The sequence below is a fragment of the Odontesthes bonariensis genome, chromosome 21 (genome assembly GCF_027942865.1).
Source record: "Odontesthes bonariensis isolate fOdoBon6 chromosome 21, fOdoBon6.hap1, whole genome shotgun sequence".
NCBI classification, from domain to species: Eukaryota; Metazoa; Chordata; class Actinopteri; order Atheriniformes; family Atherinopsidae; genus Odontesthes; species Odontesthes bonariensis.
Window position 1 is genome coordinate 10,930,891 of NC_134526.1, and position 5,508 is coordinate 10,936,398.

General features: G+C 39.8%; 1 non-coding gene across 1 annotated transcript; it reads right to left on the minus strand.

Annotated features, from left to right (window-relative positions):
• Positions 1-2,877: 2,877 nt before the first annotated feature.
• On the minus strand, positions 2,878-2,949 carry trnac-gca (transfer RNA cysteine (anticodon GCA)). The gene has a single exon. It is a non-coding gene; the product is annotated as a tRNA-Cys (tRNA).
• Between the last annotated feature and the right edge of the window lie 2,559 nt (positions 2,950-5,508).

A 5,508-nucleotide genomic window follows, 5' to 3' on the forward strand; every position in this document is an offset into this window, starting at 1 on the left:
CCAGGAACAAACCAAACACATTTGCTCAACTGACCAGCGTGGACAGCCTGGGGGGAAGGTGTGTGTCTGTCTGGTCAGGCAGGTGGCATATTCAATATGTGCCATGTGGGAACGCCTACTCAGCCTTATTAAGCTTCATCCTCTAAAACTGAATCCTCCTGCTGTCATTTAACACCAATTCCATGATATTAATAGCAATTATCAGATCATGAAAGTGGAAAAGGAGCTTACAAGGATGGGAAAATGATGAGAGATTACATAGACCATGGATTTCCCATAAAGACATGATAATTTAAAGGAAGAGATGGACATTTTATTCTAATTATAAAACTGGTGAATTTTTTCAGTAATGCTGTGTGCCAGCTGAGAAACCAACCAGAACAACTGGAAAAAAAAGCAGTTGGAGGCTGGATTTAGTGGTCTCTGGCTAAAGCCATGTAGCTGTTCCAGTCTTCAAGCTAAGCTAGGCCAACTGGCTGCTTGCAGTAGCCTCAAATGAATTGTTAGACAAAACTGGCCTCACAGCAAAATGTGAAATAGGCCCAAAAAGTTGATCTGGCTTGACTGAGCTGGTTAGACGCCAGGGTCACATGTCATTTAACTTTGTAAGATATCAAACACATGTATTCCTTAAAGTTTGGGGGGGCAGTAGCCCATTAAAAGTGTTGTGCTTTTTTGTCTTAAGAACAGAAAGATAAAATGAGCTCCTTCTGTACCATATTAGGAGTTGCATTTTGAACAAATTACTCGAGCGTGTTCAACAATTAGGTGCCATTCCCTGCGTGTGTCTCTTACTGTTTTCACATGGCAGTGAAGTCATTTAACTACCTCACAGTCACATCTGCTTTTCATTGTTATGGCTCCTTAAATTGCGCAGCCTCTGCTGTTGCTGTATATCACCCTGCTCCCTGCGGAGTTCACAATAAGCGCTGACTGAACTTTGCCGCTCTGCATTACAAAAACATGAGCTGAAATCCACATGACTAATAGAAATAACAAGTAAAAGGTGGAAGTCTTGTATAATGGTAAATAGAAAGAGGGGTAATTAGTTGCTAATGGACTTCTGGATGCAGAGCAAACATTCATTAAAACTCTAAACAGCAACAGATGTAAAACATCACAGAGATGATTGATGGGGCGTCTGTGCCGCCTCTGTGTGGGGTATTGAAATATCAGAAGTGAAAAAGCTCAGCGGCATCCAACCATCTCAGAGATACAAGAACTTCTTTTTGTGGGAAATGTAAGTGATGGATACCACAAATCTCTGAGGCCCATAAGGAGAAGAAGATGTAGTTTGTTTAGAAGAGCAAAAGGAGGATTCTCCGCAACCAGGAACTAAAGGAAAGTTTTTACTTCGTCACATGGTCAAAAGGCAAACATACACTCGTTCAATTCTAACCTTTTATGTAGCGGAACAAAATATAAGATCTGGTCCTTTTCAGATCTGAGAAATAGCTAAATGCAGCTTCAGATTAACATAAACATATGAAATATTACATAAATGTCATTTTACTTGAACCAAATCTAAGGTACAGTAACATGTGGAAGCAAGGTGTTGCCCATGGGACAACCCATGATTCAAAAGCTTGTCGGACCACCTTTAGCAGTAACACCTTGAAGTAATAGTTTTCTCTATGACATAATCTGTCTCCCATATCTTTGTAGAGGAATTTTGGCCCATTCTTCTTTGAAATGTTTTAGTAAATTGAGGTTCCAGACAGTTTTTGATTCATAGCTCTTGGACCATTGCAACACCTTGATTCTTTTTCATTTCAGGCATTCTGCTGGACAGATATCCTCGCATATGACTCTGAAATACATTGGTATGGACAAACCTAATGACTGCAAAGTGGCCAGGTCCTGTAGCTGCAAAACAACACCAAATCATCCCCCATCCACCACCGTGCTTGACGGTTGGTGTATGGCGTTTTTGCTGATATACTGTGTTTGGTTTTCTCCAAACGTGCTGCAGTGCATTATGACCATACATCTCCACTTTGTTCTCAACTGCCCATGTTACATAAGTCTTGTGGTTTGTTAATATGTATTTTACAAACCTAAGCTGTTCTGCCAGTTCTTTTTAGAGAAAAGAGGCTTTCTCTTGGCAACCCTTCCAAACAAGTCATAATTGTGCGGTCATAAACTTTAAGATTAAATGTGCTAACTGAGTGCTGTAGTCTCAGATGTAACTTTTGTTTTCTTTTTCTTTTTTTTTTTTTGCAGTTTCTCTGAGCATTCCATGGTCTGACCTTGGTGTGAACTTGCTTCGATGTTAACTCCTGGTAAGATTAGCAACGGTCTTGAGTGTTTTCCACTTGTAAATGATCTTTCTCACTGTAGAATGATGGACTCTAAACTATTTGAAAGTGGCCTCATAACCCTTCCCAGAATGATTGGCAGCAACAATTCCTTCTCTTAGAACTTAAATATATATAAATTCTTTGGCATTGTGTTAACATTCACCTGAATGGTCACACATGATGATGATCAATTAATCAAGTGGACATGACCATCAACACCTGGCTACTAGTTCACCTCTGAATTCCTTTGGAAATATTAGGGGAAGACTTTGTTCTTCACTCACTGATTCTGCATTTTTGCTTGGTATTTGTTGATTATATTGTAATCCTTAACAACTGACTTTTTCATGTAACTATACATGATTTTTAACACTGCTGATAATGCACCAATCATACAGTTTGTCTATGAATGATCACTTTGGTTCATTGACAAACCTACTTACCTCATCCTTGTGTTTTTGTTCATGGCTATAATCACCATAAATTCATACTTTCCCTTGTAGCCATTTCATATGTACATGACCTTTTAAAGAAGTTGAAGTATCATTTCTTAAACAATTGAGCCTTCAGGAAGGACAGGGGGCATCCGGAATTGAACCAGAGACCTCTTGATCTGCAGTCAAATGCTCTACCACTGAGCTATACCCCCTGACACAATAAATCCGCTCACTGTACTGCTTGACTGATGTGTTGCCTTTGGTTCCTCCTCTAAAGTATAGCTTGAGTTATTTTCACTAAGGCTGTAACCACTGAACCCACAAGTCTGTAACCATTCAGAGGTCCCTCTGGAAAAAAAAGAGAGAGATGACACACTGTGTGTAACACCCACATCACACCATTGGAGTACACCTCAGCATTTTCCCACCGAAGTCTCTTTCTGCTCTGCCTGCCGTCCCGTGAGACTCTGACACATCAGACTACGTTGTCATTTCCACACTATCAGATCCCACTGTTCTATTCTTTCACCATAAGACATACACAGCTCAGGCCTCTGCATTTCTTCATTTTCCACCCCCTCCTCCCACAACACTGGCGAGACAACAAATAGGAAACCATGCCAAGTCTCCCTCATCAATCCTAATTTGGGCTGTTCCACTAAATGTATTTTTATGACACTGAAGATTAGACTAGGCTGGACTCCCAATTTGTTGATCATTGGATGTTCCCAGAACAACAAGAGCCAGCACAAAGACAGTGCTGGGAAGCATTAGGTTGACAGAGTGGAAGTAGGGCAGGAGCAGGGGGTGATGAACAGGTCCGAACTGTTATGCAAATAGCTTGTCTTTGCCTGGTTATGAAGAGGGGAGTACGTAGTGAACAACTCAGCAGAGAGGGGAACTTTAAAACAGGACATCGGCCACCAGCCATGAGTTTCCTGTTTTCATTGGATCCGTAGAGTTTCTCCTCTGCAGCAAAAAATCTCCCTCAGCTCACAGCGCTGGGCTTGTTTATTCATCCAAGGAAAAATGCTTCTGATACGAATTCCAAAAAAAATCTCCAGTTAACTACTCTTACATGGTGGCAAACAAACATTAATATAATGTCCTGTGCTTACAAAGATAAACAAACCACTTTATGGTGCAAACACTTGATATTTTTAGATGACAAAGGGAAAAGTGAAAAAAAGAAGAGGGTTCACAACAAATAATTAATAATACTCCTGTGTTGTTTTTCTTTTGGGTTGGACCTCCTGTTGCACAGACTTTTATAGAACTTATAACATCCTGTCTCTCGAAACTGACAACATGATATGGAAATAACTCAGTCGTCAACAGCTTTTAAAGGTCCCTTGAGTTTTTTATGGTCTGAGTGGAAATATAAACCTGAATGGTCTCCAGTGAATATCTTGTTTCTAGGAACACATATTGGTTTGTGTAAAAAACAGTCAATGCTGTTGTGAAACAACAATCTGTTATATTTCAGAATGTAATCTGATTTCATATAGTAGATAATTCATTACAAGGAACATAATCCCAACTTTCAGGTTTGTCACAATGCATCTTTGAACTACAATCCAGTATATTAAAACATTTCCCTCTGCAACAATTCTTTTCTTCTCAGAAAGAAAAAGGAAAATCAAATGGTTTCAGTAGGAAGCCCATTTTTTTTCATTACATTGTAAAACAAGCAGTTATTTCTGCTTGAATAAGAAAATACGTGTGAAACTTTATGGAAAATTAAACATTGTTAACTCACTTTTAATTAACTGACTTGTCTATGCATGACAACTATTACTGATACTGCAGTTTTATCCATTGTTAGTTTGTTAATCATTTTTCCTTCATCCCATTAAGGATCAGGTCTCATTCCCAGTTTCATAGTATTTCGCTCAAGGAGGTCCTTTCAGACTGAGGGGAACTCTCCACTGATCAATAAAAGCGGGCCATGTTTACTCGTCTCAAGAGCAGCTGAAGCGTTCTCATCAGCGGCCCTCAGAGAGTTTCCTCTAATGTTGCATGAGGAGGGAAACTGAAGCCGAGTTCTGAGGAGGACACCCGGTCTCCTGGCTCTCACGTCTGGTGCGACCTGTAATCCCATCAGAGATAATGTGTCCATGGTGGGAAAATAAACAGAACCGAGGACTGATCCCGCTGCTCTGCTCTCAGGACTGGTCCTCAGAGGTTCGTCGGTGAAGTCCTACTCCATCTGAACTCAGCCTTTTTTTTACACTCGATACAAATCCTCATCGTTATTAGCATCAATTCTGCTTTTTAAAAAAAAAAAAACAACCACAAGTAATACCTGCCTGTATCAAAGACATACATGTAAGCTGGTGTCCTGAGGGCATACGTTTATGTTAAGGAGCTAAAAAAAAAGAAAAAAGGAAAGAAGGGGATTGTTTTTTGAGAACAGATTTTCTGAGTTTAGCCCCCACGAGATCAAAGAATCAAGATTTGAACAAAAGCATTATGGTTCATAATGTGAAAGATTATTGAATTATTTGCAAATCAGGAAAAGCTTCAAAAGCGTAGACATTCAGGAATGTTAAACACACTGAAATGTAAGATAAATGGAAACAGTATGAAGTGGGAAGCAAGATGTGGTTTGGAGCTAATGTCTTCCATGCTTTTGTTTTCAATATGTTGGATCTTTGCAAAGAGTATCGAGTTATTGCCCATGGGGCTTTGAGCCTTGAGGTTTTGTACAATCAGTGAAGAAAAAATGGCAGTGATGTAAAGATGTGCCCTGGACAGTTGTGGAATGTTGT